The 19177-nt window shown below is 41.7% G+C and overlaps 1 protein-coding gene across 1 annotated transcript in view; it reads right to left on the bottom strand.

Moving 5' to 3' along the window:
• The window catches only part of MPP7 (MAGUK p55 scaffold protein 7), a 146730-nt gene extending 135756 nt beyond the window's left edge, over nucleotides 1-10974 (bottom strand). Inside the window, exons 1-2 of the mRNA XM_058802274.1 lie at nucleotides 10875-10974; nucleotides 6380-6456 (exon numbers count right to left, since the gene is read on the bottom strand). The gene's annotated coding sequence lies outside the window, so the exon portion shown is untranslated. The remainder of the gene's footprint in view (nucleotides 1-6379; nucleotides 6457-10874) is intronic.
• Between the last annotated feature and the right edge of the window lie 8203 nt (nucleotides 10975-19177).

The following is a 19177-nucleotide window of genomic DNA, read 5'->3' as shown; positions in this document are numbered from 1 at the left end:
TGGTCAGTTTACAAGCAGCCTGAATTATTTTGCTGTCACTGCAATGACAGTAAAGGAATGCTGTGTCCCAAGCAGCACAGCCATTTTTTAGTATATTATTTTGAAACAATACTTTCTGAAATACTGTATTGGAACTATGACTAGGGCATCTCTGGAATAGTTGTTTATGCTAGGCCTCAGGCTGACAGTCACAAAAACTTGCAGTTTTTATTGGCAAGGTTCTTCTTTCTTCATTTGTATTTAATTCCAAGTTTATAAAACCACATAAGTAATTCTGGGAGCTGTTAAATCCCATGCCAAGTCATAAGCCAAAGACTCCCATGAAAATAGGTCATATCAAGAACTCTCTGATAAGACATCAGCAACAGAGAAAGAAATCTGCCTCACGTTGACTGCCAGAACACAGCCCAGTTTAGCTACATGGAGGAAACATCCCAGCACCACTTAAGGAACTACTACAAAGAGAAGTCCAAGCCAGCCTGACAATACTGTTTGTTCTCTCTTCAGCATTGTCTAACAAAGAAAAGGGTACAGAGAACAAACTGTGCCCCATGACAATGCAACTTACTGATTGGGAACCACTGACCTAGGCTGTGGTACTACTACATCAATTCATGTCAGGGCTGAAGCCAGTTCCATACCTGGTGATCCAAACAGCTCATCCCTTGACCCTTTGGAAATAGGCCTTTAAAGTTTTTACCATCCATCCTTTGCTACAAGATTCCTGTATGATCCAGTGGATTAGCTGAGCTTTTCCTTTAGCTTTACTATTTCCAGGACTACTTCTCTGCTCCCTTCCAGCACAAGTTCAGAAAAAAATTCTCCTGAAATGGGCTGATTCTGCTAAAAGAATGGCAAGCATCTGACATTTTCCTTTCTGCACCTCATCACTCTCTGCTTTTTTTGCCTAGCCTGAGAAAGGTTTCACTGACGAGGAAGGTGGGGAAGACTCATTAGGGAGAGAGGCTTGATGCAACAATCATCTGAAACTCAAGGTCAAATGTCTCCCTTGGTAACAGCTGCAGATGCACACGTATACCCACACACATTCAGTCTTCTTGCAGTGAGGACTGTATTGTACTTAAACACATACATCATGAAAGAATTTCTTGTAAGTAGATGTGCATATGAAGAAGTCTATGCATAGAAACATCCAACCCCTCCCCCCCCCAAAAAAAGATTATCTAACTACAAAGAAGAGAAAATGTATCATTTCCCATGTGTTTGTAACTTCTAGTTTCTAGATTTGTGAGTCGATATGCAACATGTAAACACTGGATTTGGGGTTACCTTTCCTATTATAACATCGTAAAAAACATCACAAGATTTAGCACAAGGTAATTAGACATTAGGCTTTCAGTCAGGCTGTGGCATGTTCTTACTTCTCCATTGGGAAGGCAGGCTGTCACACACACCCATATCAAATCTCATATCTCTAATCAAGCATTCAAGTGGGGAGATAACATCTTGGCATACTTCTCAAGAATGAGTTTTCAAGAAGAAGAGGTCGTATTATTACTTACAAATTCAAAACTATATATTATTTAATGCCTCTAAAAGCATTCCAAGAAGTACAGAGAGATCTATTTCTTTCTAAAGGCAGCAAAATATATACAGAGGAAGAGAGACATTCTCTTAATTTCCACTATTCAGGAGATGATATAAGGAACAACAGTAGGGAGACATTAACAGTTGTTAAAGCAGAATCAAAACCTAGCCCTGCTGAGAGAGGAAGAAGGTGACAATATGCCTTTCATTCGTGTGTGATGGCCAGCACATGGGCTGTAAGGCCCACACTAACTGGAAGGCACAAAGGGAAGGTTTAGCCCTTTGCTCACTGTCAACGCACACCTAAAAATAAAAATAAGGGAAATCAGCATTTGAATTTGACCTGCTAGTGAGTGAGAAGCACCCCAGTGCTAGGACAGGGATGAAGCTGTCTGGCCTCTGTATGAGGACACTGTCCTTGTGGCCTGGGAGCCAGGAGCAACAGAAGCATGCTGGAATCCTGCAGACAGGCAGCAGCCACTCCAACCACGCCTCTGCAGGCACTGGAAGAAAGACACACTCTTATTTTTATCCCACTGCTGAGTGACCTTATGAGCTGCAAATTAGTAATTAAACGAATACCTAACCATAAGTATCACATACAAGATGAGATTTGCTTTTAGACAACTGAGGATAACTAAATTTGTTACTCATATCTTTACAATGTGGGCAAAAGTAAGAAATCTCAATTTAAACATAGCGGCTCTGACACAGTAGAAACTGTTCATACAAACACACTGAACAGAAGGTCCAATTACTTAATTCTTCCCTGTTACTATGGTCTGTTAGTGCTAGACCATATTAATGTGCATGCATGTTTTCATGTCAGCAATCTGGAGATACTCCATTCATATTACCAAGGTGATTTTTTTCATGGAATCACAGAATGGTTTTGGTTGGAAGAGACCTAAGAGATCACCTAGTTCCAACTCCACTGCTGTGGGCAGGGATTCCCCCCACTAGATGAGGTTATTTAAGACCTCATCTAACCCAGCCTTGAACACCACCAGGGATAAGGCATCCACTTTTGTTTTTTCTTCCTGAAGTACCCACCATCCCAAATGAACACCTTGTGAAAATATACAACACACCTCCTGGCACTGCATGTCACTCTAGACTTTCACCTGTGATGACAGCAGCTTTGTTTTAATAAGCTGCAGTGTTTTGATAAGTAATGCATGTGTCTGTTGAACTGATGCATGCATTTTAAATATTAATGCTGTATCAAAGCTAAATGAAAGCTTTAGAGAAGACAGAGTAAGTGATTTAATAAGGTAGGACATTTAACTCCCTGATGTAAGTTAGCAGCACTTAAAATGGTGAGCTCAGCCCTTGGATAAAGAAACCAGAATTCCTCTTGTTTTCTTTCAAGTGTAACTGCTATCACCCATAGGAAGTCAAGACAGCTATGTGTAATTCATTAAATAGTGTGGTAAAACTGAAAGTCTGAGGAGTAAAATACAAATTCAACATTAATGAAATGACATTTACTCCACAGCCATCACCAATTACATGTCCACCTACACAAAAAAGCTACAGAATTAAACATTGTGTTACAATTGCTGTCTGCCTCCATTCACAGAGCAGTTAAACAGAGTATTTACCTAAACCTATCTTCCTACAGGAAGCTTTAGTTCCAGACCATAAGAAAAAACTAACACCACCTCTGCTTTGCTGACCCAGAAGGGAAGCACTGGGGATAGAGTTACTGGTTGAGATGACCCATCTTCATATGACACATGTTGGTTTTGTTTCTCTGTACTTTTTTACAGTCAGTTAAGGTGATAAAAACCAACTAGAACTGATTTGGGTCACACATACCCCCTAGCCAACTCTTCTCTAAATATTAAAAGAAAAAGAGCATTTGGCAAAATTTCTTACATTCCCTTGGTGTTCTATGACTTATTAAATATAATTAGCAGATCAGCCAGTTTCTACTGTGAGAAAAGGTTACTCAGTTTGCAAACCTTTCCTAATAAGTATTACCTAAGACTCCTGTGCTGTGTGAAATGTATGGGTTTGTTTTATTTCTCAAAATCCAAATATTTGTCATATTAATGCCTGCACACTTTAAATCAAGTATCCACAAAAAAAAGTATGTTTTACAGCTCTGCTAGAGTATCTTTCTGTATCTAAAATATTTAACATCTTCTTCCACAGCCATGTCAGCTAAAGAGTCTTCTTTTCAGACAAATTTTCATATTTGTTTCTAACACCCTTCTGTTCCCATCCCAATCTTTTTTTTTCTTTGTAAAGGTATTTAATAGTCTTAATGTATCAATGTGACCAAGTTTAATAAAAGGCCCTAATGAGAGGGAATCTTCATTATCTTCATTAAGTAATAAATGCATATGTCAAGAAATCAGGAGTTAAGATAATGTTTAATACAGTATATAGTGCTAGGAAGGTTTCTATAGCTTCTGGGAAGCAAAAGCCTCCACAGCTGGCACAATGAAGTTTTCAGCTTTTCTCCAGTTGCCAATCTGGTCATTTGACTCCCAGTAAGTCACTTGTCCCTTTTAACTTCCCTCCTCCAGTAACTGCCTTGTGAATCCTTCCCTTTGTGGCACTCAAACAAAACTTTGCACATCTAACTGCTCAGGAGGACATTCTCCCCTCCAGCTGCAGTCCAAAAGCTGCTATTCCCAGTGACAGTTTCTCCCTCAGTCTGGCTGACAGCATGCCCCCCATCCACTAGAAGCAGCATCTTTCAGCATCTCTAAACAGATGGAGACTACAACAGCATCCAACCATCCACATTTGCAAGTTGCAGCCATGACATCTGTCTTTTCTACACTCAGTACAAAAATGTGTTTGCTGGACAACTGATCTGTGTTGCCTCAGTACTCAGCTGCTGCACATGATTTTTGCTCTCCATTTTAACCACCAAGATTTCTTGAAGGCAGCCAGTCCTCCCTGGGAAGCACCCAGGGTGTCTCGCCAGGTCCCCCGGCGCAGACACATGACTCTCACAGCAGTCAGATGAGGGACCAAAGGCACCCTTCAGCACTTGGCTCAAAGCATGCCATTCACAGTTCTATCCTCTGAGGTTTGCTTGCCATTTTGATACCCTTGCTCAGACTGGTGGAGGCAGCTGGAAGGTGGTCCAAGTCACTGTCTGTATCACATTTCAAACACTCAACAAGCTTTTGAAGCAGAGAGTCACACACTGCAGCTCAAGCCCTTTCAGTCTTGTTGGGCTGTAGTACTTGTAGTGCCATTTCAATACCAGGACAAAGTTTCTAGCACATATAATTTTGATCTTTCAAAGTCACAGATTTGGATCCTTAGAGAAGTAAGCAATCTTTGAGTAAGAAGCCTACAAGCTGTGGTACTGGATGTTCCCATGCCCACGGAAATTAAATGCTGGGACTGAAGTTACAGGTTAGCTCGATGTGTACTGGAGGTAGCACAGATTTACTGAATCAGTTAACCTTGGAGACCAGGCAGCAAAAGGCTCCTTTCAGGGTCTCCGGGATTCCCAGATGGCAAGAGAGCAGCAGCAGTGTGAGGACAGGGTGTGCCCCAGGCAAGACAGCTAACAAAGGGCTGCTGTTTGTCCTGGTGGGAGCAGCACTAACTGCCTCGGGCTGGTGGGAGGGAAAGCACTGAGGGAGGAGCAAAGATTTTCAGATATGATTTAGAGTAGCGATTTCACAGCTTCGTTAAGCTTTAGCCTTCATTCACCTTAACTAGGCAGCAAGCTGTTCGGTGAGAGGTTGGTTTTGGTCACTTCTCCAGCCTTGCAAGTTTCAAGATGATGCAGCTCTGGCGTTCTCCCTTCCACACGCACACTTCAGTTACAATGCAATCCTAACACAGAAGTTAACTGTGTTCACAGCTTCCCAAATGACCCAGATTACAATGAGATAATTAACTGCTCATGAACAGCTTTTCACTGAAAACGTCTATCACAGTGTCTGTTTAGGCACTGAAAATCTTCATTACTGTATCTGTCAAATCTCTGAAGAAATTCAGGACTGTTTCTTTATATACAGAATTAGACCAGATTTAGTTCTTGTTTTCCAACTCTCCTGGACCGTGATAAATAAGCAAAGTTTTTCATCAGCTGAACTTGTAAGGTGTTTTTAAAACCACAAAAAACCCTCCCCATATGCCAGTTGAAGCTTCTGATTCGGTCACATCGATGTGTGAAATAAATATACTTCACTCTCATGTATAATTAGCAATGTCAAGTCTGTTTCTTTAGATAGCATTCATGGCATATTGTCTGTGAAACAGTAGCTCTGCACTTCGTATCCGAAACTACTTTGTTCCTCTCAGAACAGCTTCGCTGGCTAAACCAAGCTCAATCCACAAAACAATACATTATGAAAGCAATAAAGGTTCACTATGATCTTTTTATACCTGGATGTGTGTGTTCTCAAATTCTGAGACACAATTAGTAGCTCTGATGCAGTTTTACTCTATGCCTAAACTTGCTACACAATTTATGATGCAACATGTTTCAAAGTCAGTCCTTACTAACTGTTGGCCGTATTTGCAATACTTCCCTATTTGTTCAAAACTTCTCCTATCATACGTGATGAAATAACATAAGAAATTTTATTCATTCTTGACTCAAAAAAGAGGCTGTCTTTACAAGACAATAAAGCAGTACACAATTAGACAACACACAATACTTACACCACATAATGGTACAACACTTTCACAACTTTATTTATTAATACTAAACATGATATGAAATTATTATTGGTCTTTAATACTGACATACAGACATCTGTTCATTGCTCAGGGCAGCAGAAAACAAGCAACAGCCTAATTCAGTATCAGAAAATAATGAGCAAGGGTCATTACAAGGGAGTCCTACCTGGATAACTGTTTTCACTTCAACAGCAGCACAAGATAATGCATTTTTCAGATTGCCAAGCTGAGAGTCTATGGAATCTGAAAGAAAAGAGAAAGGGTAACAGTAATATGACATTCTAGTCAGTATTGGACATATTACATATTTGCACTTTTTTCCCTTTTAATTGTTAGGAAAATAAATTTAAATTAGTTAACTTCCAAATATCTGATTCTATATTAAACTCTGCAGAAACAAGAGAAGTCAAAAGACTTATTTTAGCTGGGGGGAGGGAGGATTTCAAATTGCATATTTATTCTGCCTCCACACTTGTCTGAGATAAATTGGTCTTAACATTAGAATTAGGCAAAATAATTATTTTTAAATGGGTACATGTAAGCTTTATCTAACATATCTGTTAGATATGTTAGTCATCTGTAAGACTTCAGATATATCATTCCATCTTATACATTAAAAACATGCAAATTCTGATATGAAGTTTTAGGTGTAAGCCTTCTACCACTGCACTGAATATGTCCACTTTGAAAAGCTCTTAAGTACCTGTGACTTCTTGTCTGTAGTAACAATGCTCATTTCTTTGCTTCCCCATAGCTAATTACTCTGCTTTGAAAGTTAGCAATAAGCTTTAGCCCATAGCTGGCTGTGCACACCAACACTGAGCAAATGTCCATTTTGCACTGCCTAGTGCTGCTACACACTGGGAACGCCCCAGGTCTCCCCTTGGCAATAAATGCAGAATTGGAGCAGCAGCCATGGAATCCACGTAGGGGCAGCCCTGGGGCGTGCATGGCAAGCACCTGACAGCCAAAGCAGGAGCAAGGCAGGCCTGTTCCTCCCATGTTCATGGGCCATCAACTCCTCTGCACACTGCAAACTACAATACAGTTCATCTCCCCAATTTATATTACATATAATATAACTCCTCTTTAATATAGTTTGTAGTTACAGTTTATGGACTGATTCAACTATTATCTTTAAATACTGATGTCACTGAGGATAGAAACCATGAGTTCATCCATCAGCTTTTTGCTGCAGGCTTATTACATCACTGACAAAAAAAAAATAATAAAGATGTTGGCCACTGTAGCGATGTGATTCCAAGAGATTAAATAGACTGAAAACCCTTTTATATTAGCAGCTCATCTTTTCTTCAGAGCTTTCAACTGTGAGATAAGATTGATTCTAGTCATGATTCATAATGTAGATTGACAAAACATTTTCAGGACAAAATCCTGAGCCTCATAAACTAGTCTGCTTAATGCTACTGCTTAAGAACACATAGAATCTGTTAGCCTATCAAGGTGTGTGGAAAATTCAAGTTGTGTTCTTTGGTAGTTAAGCATAATGAAAGCAGCTATCCAAGAACATCAACACTGTGCATATTCAGACATGCCTTATTTTTTATATCTGATGGGTTTCCCCTAAATGCAAGAGTGCCAGCTAAAAAAAAGAGCATGTCCATGTATCTATAATCTATTTCTGTCTTTGAAAACTCATTTGTCAAAGAACTTTACTGAACACTTCTCATGGTAATGCTCAGAAACAATTCAGTAAAACACAAAAACATGGCATCAGAGCTGTTCTCAGAACAGCCATATGGCCAAAATGACACAGGACAGAGTTAGTGGTCTGGGGTGTCAAGGGCTTTTAAGGATACTGCAGTGTAAGTTATTTGAAGTGTATTAAGTAATGTTTGTGCTCTATTTCTGTAATACAGAGCAAGGTACTATATTAGATAAGTATATGATATCACTTGTGATAGAAATGTCCACAATCCACTAAAAGCAGGTAAAAATAAATTCAGCTTTATTATTGTACCTCTAAGTCTAAAATTAGGAGGACACAATTTAATATACTCCATCTTTTCTTTACCAAACAAAAACCAGCAGCAAGCAGGAGATGAGGTCAGGAAGAATACACACACCATACCCTGGGATTAAACTGCATTAGCACAGCTATGTGGGAAGCTTTCATCACTCCTACACATAATTCATGTAGTTCTAGATGGTCAAACTTGCTTAACTCACTGCAACAACTTTCCAAAACATTCTCTACAAGGCAACTAACAGACACTTTGCTAGCAGCAAGACTGGATTTTTTTCCTGCTTCTACTCATTATCATAGCAAGTTCCACAGTAAATTTTAAAAAAGTAGAACTAGTTTGGAGGGAAGACACTACTGAATGAGTTTTATAGATCCATTCTGCTCCCTTCCACATGCTAGAATTAATTGACAGACTCACGGGTGGCCCAGGTGCTTGCCACACAGAACGGGAAGATTCCGTGCAGGAAAGCAGAACTAAGGCTGGAGTTTCAGGGAAAGGCAACATTGCAACATCATAAGATGGGAGTTGCAGCAGCTTTAACATCATCTTCGTGAGAAGCACAGTACTCCTGCAAGGCACTCGGGAAAGGACTGGAAGTTGCCACTTAGAAAACATACTTGTGACCATTTCCTACCAGGTGTTTGGATGTTAACAAAAATGCAAATAAACTTCCAAAGTAATAGCACATTCCTTAGCCTGCTTTTTCTGTACCTGGTATTGACTTTCGCACTGTACTCTTAAAAACTCACAGCTCTGACACGTGCCTACTTTAAAATCTAGCTTCCTATCGACATGCTACTACACAGAAAACATTTCATTACAAACACAAAAATGCAATACTGACTCAGGTTCAAGGTCCATCTGACACAGTATCCTGTTTCTAATAAGTACTGCCAGTGGGTGCACAGAGAACAAGAAGAGAGCAAACATACAGCTACCATTCCTTGATGTACTTTGCCAGCTGACAGCAATCTGCAGCTCCGGGATTTCCCACCTCCCTTTAAGTGTACACATGTAAATATAAACACATTCACAGTAAAGTCCAAACCTAGCCAATGTCTGAAATAATTTAAATCAAGTCCTCAGCATTTAGGTTACTGCTTTATTCCTTTTCATAAAGATGAATAAACTGGCACAGTTGAAACTGATGACTCTCATTCACTCATTTCCTAGCTCTGCATGATTAAATCACAAACCCTAAATTTACTGTTGCTTTAAGACAGCTTTAAGAAGCCACATTCAGTCACACACCCTGAATGCAAAAAATCTTAATCCAAACAAGGACATCTAGCAAAATCCTAATGTTAATTCTAAGTGAGATTATAGATTTGATCATCCACATCAATTAAGGACAAAGAATACTTTCAGTAAGTGAATAACCTAGTAGTAAATTAAGCAAGGTATTTCTATAAAAATGGCTAAGATATAACATCCCTGCATAAAAGAGACCTGATGGATGAGAATAGTTCATACCAAAATTTGAACTACTATATTTTAAAATGATCACCTACAAAGCAACATGCCGCATTAAAAGGCTCCTGATCTAAGTAAACTTAAAATAAGAACTCCAGACCTCATCCAAAAAACCTAACTGTAAAAAACAAATTCTGAATTCAGCTACCAAAGATAGCCATGAGGTCTAATGATGTTGATCACCACTGTCCAGACTGTTTAGTCTTCCTCAAAGGGAAGAATTCTGGCGCTGGGTGATATGGTTTAGTGCTTTAGGAGTTACAGTGATGGTGTTGATGCATTCACGGTTGGACATGATCTTAAAGCTCTCTCCCAACCTTGCCGATTCTATGATCACTGAAAGCTATTGCCCCTGAAGTCACTCTACAGTTTACTCAGAGGGAATAAAAAGCAAAGATATGACAGGCTGTTTAGGAAATCAAATCAGTTAAGAAGCTCTGGAAGCACAGAAAGGCACGTTGTTAAAAACACGGGTAAAATAAAAGGAAGCTAGGAATTCAGAAGGGAAAGCACACAAGTAACATGCAAAGGCACCTACTGCTCTTCCCAGCTCTTTCCTCAAATATCATCTACCTTCTCCACATGCAACACGCCAAATTAATAGCTATTTATTGCTCCACGCAGATTAAACGTAGGCATTAACAGCAGCTGGCCTCACAGGTGAATTAAGTTATTACCAGCCAATTCATAAAAACGCCTCCTGTTCCCGATACCCCATAAATTGAAGTTGATAGGTCTCCAGAGCCCGGCTGCGCAGCCCGGTGTCCCTTAATGGCTCGGTCACATCCATTACTTGCCAGAGCGAGCTCTGCGCAACGAATCCGGGCAGCCCGGCAGGTTTTAAAAGCCCGAGCACTCGCCGTGATTAGATCCACCGGGAGCTCCCCCGCCCGCCCCGGCGCTGCCCGCGGGGGGGCTCGGGGAGCCGGCGCTGCCTCACGGAGCCGCCCGCCCCGGAGAGCCCCGCGGGCACGGCAGCGGCTCCAGGGGGCTCCCCGGGGAGGCGGCGGCGGCCATCTCGGAACCGGCGCCTCCCCGCGCCCCCGGCACCGAGCGGCTCCAGCCCGGCACCTGCCGCATCCCCTCGCTCGCCCGCCGAGCCCTCCCGTGGAAAATCCCTCCGGCGCACCGTTAGCGCCTCGGAGCCCCCCGCCGCGACCCTCGTCAGCTCGCGGACCACCGCGGGGCTGCTGCTCGTACCTGCGGCCGGCTCTGACGCGCGAGTGCGGGTCAGCTCCGTCTACCCGCGGCTCCCCTCGCCCCGGCTCCGCATCGCCGCCGCCGCGCTGGGCCGGGCCGGGCGCGCCGTGCGCCGCCCACCGGGGCGGGGCCCGAGGAGCCCAACGGCCGCGCGCCCACGGCCCGCCCGCTCCCAGGGCCCGCGCGCCATTGGCTGGCGGAGGGAGGGGCCGCGCGGGGCCGGGCCGCCATTGGCCCGCGGCGGAGGCGGGGACCCGCCCGCGGGGGGCGCGTGACGCCCTGTGGCGGGGCTGGGCCGCGGGTCCCGCGCCGGGAGCCCCTGAGGGATGAACCCTCCTGAGGGGTGAGCCCCTCTCCGGGATGAGCCCCCTCACGGCGGGGCTGCCGCCAGGGCTGCCAAAAATTCATTACGGCTCTGCCCGAAAACGAATGCGAAGCTCTCCACGCAGTTACCATTTGTGTTGCTAAGCTTCTTCCTATTTTTGTTTATTTATTATGCCAATGTATTTCAAGTCTTTGAGTTAGAACATCTTTGCATGCACATATTTTCCTCTCTAAAAATTTGCTAAATTTTTTTGCTGGATATATGAACTCTCAACTTGTTTGGACTTTTTTAGCAGTAGAGTCCTCAGACCTTGCAGGCAAAGGTTGGAAAGCATCGGTCAGGGCTGTGCACAGGGGAACAGCAGTGATCTGCAGCAGCTGCTTGTCCAAGCCCGGAAAGGACTAGTGACAAAGCAAATTAATTCATTTGTCAGCTCCGTGCCTTCTATTTAATGCACATGCTAGCAGTGAGCCACATTCTTTTACTGCGATCCAACTATTTTGTGATAATGTGACGATGTTCCTCCAATGCTTACTGAAAATATCCTTAAAAGGTACGGTGGGAAAACAACACTTGGGTTTGCTTCTCCTGCTGGGTTTTGTTTCCTCCTGCTTTGTTTCACGCTGCAGCCTCAGTGCTGAAGCAGATCCCTCAGGCTGGGTCCGTGTGCCCTGCTGTGCTCCCAGCCCGGGCGCGGGACCTGCGGTGCTGCCAGGCCGGGGACCCCGCGCTGCTCCGGGAGGGAGCCCGGGCGAGGAGCAGCACAGTTAAAGGCTATCGGTATGCGGCTGAGAGATGGACAGGGCTTGGCAGCTGGCAAGCTGGGTGCCTTCCCCAGAGGAAGAGGCTGCAGTCCTATTTGTGTTTGAAAGAGCAAGACTTTACTCTTTTGGTGAATCTACTCTTAATAGGTTTGTTTTTCATATAAAACATGCCGAGGATTCTTTCAGTCTTTTCTAAGCAAAGGAACACAGTGGTATTATAAATAAGTATGTTTGCTACAAGAGTACTGTCCAACATCCACACAACTCAGCTTTTAAGTGCACTGAACTGCCAGCCTGCAGAGGTGCTCCCTAGTCTACAGCATGCTGTACTGATACTAGTTCCTGGCTAATCTCTTCAAAATATGTCATTACAGGTGGTTTTGGACAGCTGTAATTCTCCTGCACTGAGAGAGGCCTTTCAGTATTGTCTTCAATCAGCGTTTTGAATGAAGTGCTTAATTGTGCCAAAAATTCATTGCGATACGTAAGCAGTTCCAGAAGACTAGATTCTTACAGCTTCCTCTCATGTCTTTTATTACTAGACATATGGTTCTGTAGTGTATAATGCAACTACTCTCATTCAGCTTCCTTTGACATTTGTTCCTATTCAGTTTAAAATTGCAGTATTTGACACACTACACGATTACAGGATTTCATTATGTTGTCAGTCATTTTTTGTTTAGATGAGCAAATCATTAACAATTACTTCCCTTTTATCCATATCTTCAAAGACAGGATATGGTCCTTCCTTTTGTGATCCATCAGCAGCTGAAGCATTCCTGAAAGGAAACCTGTTGAACATACATGGTTAGTTTTTGAATAAGTTATTCTCAAAGCCAGCAGGGTAATTACAGTGCCTAGAAAAGCTAGACACATCAAATGTAGCTCAGTTCCTGGATGAATACATATTTTTTGTGGGTTTTGAGATCACATCTTAGATATTCATCTCCCTGTCCTTTTAAAGAAATGTTTCACAATATTAAACAAATACGAAGCTAATAATTTCCTTCTTGTTATGCTGAGTAGCACTCAAGTACTTTTTCATATCTTAAGACTTAACTCCATTTGGAAAATTAATTAAAAATAAATAGTTCTGAGTTCTGATACTTTATATGCAAACTTTTAGTTGCAGTCAGGCTGTTGTTGGAGAAATTTAAATTCCCCAGGATGAAAGTGCTGACAGACACTAAGCAACAGAACTCCAAAACACGACTTCCAGTCAGAAAGATGAATTGCCATTGTGCCCATCCATGTATTATCCTTCCTTTCCTATTGTAGGGTTTGGCAAGAGTGAGTTGGGCCCTCTATTGGTTTTGAAAAAGGGCATTTTCTCCACAAATCCAAAGCACAGCAGCTCCTGCAAGCTGAACACTCAGTAATAGCAAACGTGATGAAACTAAGGAGACAAGGAAGAACTTTCCACAGATCAGTGCTTTTTCCAAACCCAGGGGCTTTTCCAAGCCATCTTCAAAGAATATTTTTCTACGTGACTTTGGTTAAGAACTAAGTATCTCAAAATCATTGAATCAGTCCAAGTCTGAAAGTCCACGAGCCAGACTATAAAAAGATGGTTAGGGAGGTAAATTTAAGCAGGTTGGATGACCTGCTCCTTTTCATTTCCTCCCAAAGGTTTTTCTGGTGAAAAATGGCAGGAAGAAATAAGACACTTCAGAAGCTGTTGAGACACACTGGTCCCCAAAACACTTTAGACAGGACTGATATGTCTGGGGTATTTTCTCCTGTCTTGCTGACATGTTTGGAAATCTGCAAAGGCAGCATCCTACATCTCTCTCAGGGAGATGAAACAGTAGAAAGACATCTCAGGTGGTACCATGACTGCATATCGCTGTACACATTCCACCCACAGAATCTTCCTGGTTTCCTCTAAAGATTTAGCCCATCACAAGGTGTTGGCATCACTCTTTTCAGTTGCTAAGTTGTTTTTACAAGGCAGTTAAAAACATATTAAATACTTTCCTAAAATTATTTTTCCATGCAGGCAATTGCTGTATTTGGCACAAAGATATTATATGATCATTAATGGGAAGTGAAACTGAGCCAGTTTCTCTTCAAAGTGAGGCCAGCCCTGTGGGACAATTTGAGAACTCCTGCTTCAAATATGTTTAGTTGTGTGTGTTTAGAAACTGCTTTGGTGTTATTCACCTCCTGACACTGACACTTTTGCTGTGCATAGCTGAGATTCTTGCATAATTTAACAGAGCCATCTCAGGTGTCTCCCACTCTGTTCCCAGCATTCAAGCTCTGTTCTCCAGGTTGAGGCACACATTACATTTACTGAAGAGTTTACACAACTTGCTTATTTAGGAAATTTTCTAGAAGACAAGTTGGGTAGGTTTTTTTTCATTCACATATATTTGATTTGCTCCAAAAATACCTATGAGAGCTGTCTCCAGCCAAGTTTATTTCCTTGATTTTTCTCTGATATGACTATAAACAATATTATTCCATTTTTCATCCCAAATTCCAACATTGTTGGTGCAAGTGATAGTCATAGACATATTTTTTTCTGTTGCATTTTAAATATGTGCTTTTTTTGTGTTACTGTTTCATCTTCACAGTATTCCAGCAGACAGCCTTGTGGATAGCACAAAGGACTGGCTGAATGGAACTGGAACCAGCAAAATATCTGTTTCAGTCATTGCAAACTGAGGGTACTGGAAAATATAATGTTTCAGTCATTGCAAATCAAGGATACTGGAAAATATGTTAAAATGGTTTCATTTATTAAAGGCATATTTTGTTTGTTTTCTTACTTTTTCCTATTATAATTGCAAAAGCTTCTGATTTTTTTTTTTTTGTTCAGCAATACTCTGAAGTATTGCTATCTAGGTATAGTAAATGAATTATGCAAATTATTTTATTGAAAGAACATGCACATTTATGTGTACACATTATTTGCCTGGTCTTCCTATTACAGATGCAACTTGTAGTAACATCCTAGTTTGTTAAAGCAAAAAACTGCTCTAAAGATTCCAGATTTCTGACTGATACAGTAGAAAGCTGTCATGCTTGTGTAGGACACATGGAGCTTGAATACAGTAGTATAAATAAATATTGAAATATGTTGAACATTATTTTTGTTGGTTTAGGTTGAGATATTTTTCTAGCTGCTCATAAGGTAATTTTAACTTTCTTCTTTCATTATATTTATAAAAGTCTCAAAATACATCATTTTTTCCCCTTCACCTTGTAAAATTTTTCTGTCTATAATGTTAGTCACGGAATACTAGGTTGGAAGGGACCTGAAGAATTTTCTGGTCCAGTCTTTCTTGGCAAAAGCATCATCCAGACCAGATGGTCCAGCATCCTGCCCAGACTAATCTTAAGAGTGTCCTAAGTTGGGAAATCCACCACTTTTTTGGGAGATTATTCCAGTGGTTGGTTGTTCTTGTTAAAATATTTCTCTTGTGTGCCATTGGAATTTCTGTGGATGTAACTTGTACTCATTACCCTTTGACTTTTCCATGTGTCACATTTTAAAAATTGACTTTCCATCTTCTTTGTAGCCACCCATTAAAGACTAGAACCATTACCTCCATCAGGTCTCCCCTGAGCCTTCTTATCTCACGGCTGAGCAAGCCCAGTTCTCTCAAGCCTTTCTTCACGTGGCAGGCTTTGAGCCCTTGGCTCATCTTTGTGGCCCTTCTCTGGAGCCTGTCCAGCTGCCCACCTATTTTTTGTGAAGCAGGGACAAAAACTGCATTCACTATTCCAGGTGTAGTCTGTCAAGTGCTGAGTAGAGTGGGATAATGACATCTCCATCTCTGCTGTTGATGCCCTTGTTAATTCAGCCCAGACTCCTGTTGGCTTCTGTGCCACAGCAGCAGACTGTGCACTCATACTCAACTGCTTGTCCACCTGGGTTCCTTCCTACAGAGCTTCTCCTCACCAGCCTGTGCTGCACTCATGGATTATACTTTCCCAGGTGCAAGACCTTACTCTTATCTTGTTAACTTCATAAAGTTCTTGGCAGCTCACTCTTCCAGCCTATCCAGATCTTCCTGCAGGATGGCTCTTCATCCCAGTGTCCAGTGTCCCACTGAGTTCAGGGGAAGCAAACTTCATCAGGCTGCACTTGACCCCATCATCCAGATTGCTTTTTCAAGATATTAAACAGTGCTGGGCCCAATGGAGGCCTCACTTGGGGCAGGTGGAAAGGAGCTGTTTGTGACCCTGATCTGGGTGCAGTCTCTCAGCCAGCTGCCCACCCTGTGGACCCTTGTCTCCACCATAACACCTCAGTTCTGTAGGAGGAGCCTGACAGAAGCTGTATGAAGAGCCTTGGAGAAAGGCACGTATATAATGTCCACTGCTCATCCCACATCAACTGAACAGGTTACTTTGTTGTAGAAAGTGATCAGGTTGTCAAACACAATTTATCCTTGGTGAAGCCATGCTGGCTTTTCCTAACCACATACTTCATCTGATAGCCCCAGAAGGATTCATTCCACAATTTTCCAAGACACTGAAGTAAAATTGATGGGCCTATAATTTCCTGGAGCCTCCTTTAAGCCGTTCATATAGATGGATGTCATTAGTCTTCTGGGTTGCCCCCAGTCTCCACAATTTCTCAAAGCTTGAGGAGAGTGACCTCATATAGCAACATGAACCAGCTCCTAACACCCTTGGGTGGATATTGTCAGGCTCCATTGATTTGTAGGGGTCAAGCTTCTGTAGAGCTCATCTACCAACTCTTCATTCTCTGATGGTGGGTCTGTGTTTGCATCAATGTGGATTTTGTTCCAAGGCCTGGGGCCCAGTAGTGCTGGTAAAGAGAGGTGAAGAAAGCCTTGAGCCTTTTAAGTGTTGCTGGTGACTAATTGATCTCTCCTGTTTAACAGTGGGCCAGTATTTCCCTTTTCTTTCTGTTTGTTGGTTACATACCTGAAGAACCCTTCCTTGTGATTTTTGACATCTCCGGCCCATTTCAACTCAAGCTTTTCCTTTTCTGACTGCATCTCTGCACACCCTGGTAGTTCTCAATGAGTATTCATTCACTTCCATTTCTGGTACATGTCTCTTTTAGTTTTGAGCAAACACAGAGGCTCCCAGTTAAGCCAAGGGGGTCTCTTGCTCCACCTGCTTTCCTTGCCTCTAAAGGGGATGAACATTTTGTGCTTCCAGGAGAACATTCTTGAAAAACTTCCCAGTGCTCACTAACTCCTTTATCCTCCATGGAATCCCTGCCACCTGAGCTCTGAGTGAGCTAAGTTTGCTCTTCTATAATCTCAAACCTTTGTATTAGTACTAAACTCAGTGAACTCAGCCAGAACCCGGTGTTTTTCTGTGGCACCACCTTTAGGATTTCTAGCTAGGATCCAGCTATCACAGAAGTACACACAAATGCAGATCTGACCTTTTTGTGCTGCATGCTTGGTGAGCTTACCATGGATCTTTTTGTTGTGCATAAGCTGTTTTGAATATTCATGCAATTTTGATAAACAACTAAGGTGAATTTTGTCTCTACTCCAAATATGTCTTGTTCTTCTTGCTCAGTGTTAAAGTTTTCCTTACTGCAAACATTGATATCCTTTCTGCCATGCCATTCAGTTTATACATACATATATATATATATATATATATATATATATATATATAGATATATATATAACTTGACCAATCATGAAACTTCTGTCCAATTTACTGAGCTTTGCAAAACATCCATTGATGCTAATCCATCCAGCTTGAGAAGTTCTGTCCAACAACTTAGAGTCTTCTTGTTCTGAAAAGTTACATTTATTACATTAATTATTAATGCTATTTCAGGTTTAATGGTGGCTGGTTTTCAATTCACAAAATTCAATGATTTTTCATACAATTCCTCATTGCATGATCAGTGGCCATCCCTTGTTTTTCTTACTAGAATTTTACATGTTTATCAGTCCTGGTTTGCAGTTAAAATACTTCCATTATTGACATGCAGAAACCAAACTTCTCCTCAGAGTTTTGCTGCCACCTCCTGATCCCTGGCACACCTACTGGTAACTTATTCAATATTGTTTAATGGTTTGGATTTGCTTAACTAAGCCACTTGCCACCACCAAACTGCACTGTAACAAAAGCAGACATGTCCTTCATACTTCCTTAATGTTAATATTATATTTTAAAATGTTATTTGGAGAGTAGAAAATATACAGTTGTTTGCAATACTTCAAAACCAGGGTATATTTATAAGTTCACTGCTGACGCCAAAGTTTCTTACAAAACAACTTCAGGATTTGTGGAGGAGTTGTGAAAGAATTAAAGACATACTGAATGCAAAGTTTAGAATGTATCATCCCTGATTAAGCTTCCACTTTACTCTGCAGAACTCTTGGGAGGGTGAACTGTTTGCATCACAAGATAGTTAAAATGTCACTGCTTTCTTTATCTTTCCTGGCAGTTACAGAAAACTACTATTAATGAATTTGGATGTGGCTGCAAGCCAAGAATGTGCTGTTCCATGAGTGTGATCCTGCATCTGCATTTTAGTCTTCCCCTCACAGGCTGAAGAGAAGACTGATGCTCAAAGTCAGAAGCTGGGAAGTGGGGTCCACTGTGTTTTTGAACGGCAGAAGTATGAAGAAAAATAGAATATAGTGAGATAAACAGTTATCATTTCATTTTAATTTGCTACCTGATTGCCTGATTTCATTTGCCTACATTTTCTCCACAAAACCCTGTCTAATCCTCCCCAGCACTGAGGCAGGAAGCAGAGTTTTCTGCTGCATTCCCTTTGGGCAGCACATGGAGCTGAATAGAGAGCAGATCTCCCTTTAGTGTATCCCAAATGATCATCATGTGCCATCGTAGCAGCGCTCCCCGCCAGGAATGGTGAGCATCGGCTCCATGGCTGCAGAAGGCTGATCTATTGCTTTACTGTTATTACACTACACTGTACTATTAAGAAAAACTTATTGCCCTTGCCAGACAGTTTGATACAGCTTTTACCTAATTGGTCAATCAATTAAAACTCTATCACCAGAGTCTAATTAAGAAACTTCCCTTTGGTAAACAATCTCTGTAACACATTCAACAAGTGCACAGCAACAGGTGTAGTATGTGGAGATAAGAATTGTTTTCTCTGAGCTTTTTCACAGCTTCTCACAGCTTCCCAGAAAAATCCTGGGAGAGAGTTATGTCTCTCTCTCTTAAAAAAATATGTGATTACCACGATGTACAGCTCAAGTACTGAGCTAAACGTTTAGGAAATG

This window comes from Ammospiza caudacuta, chromosome 1 (assembly GCF_027887145.1).
Source record: "Ammospiza caudacuta isolate bAmmCau1 chromosome 1, bAmmCau1.pri, whole genome shotgun sequence".
In the NCBI taxonomy this organism is placed as follows: Eukaryota; Metazoa; Chordata; class Aves; order Passeriformes; family Passerellidae; genus Ammospiza; species Ammospiza caudacuta.
Note: the sequence above shows the minus strand (reverse complement) of the source record. Positions and strands in the feature narration are given on the sequence as shown.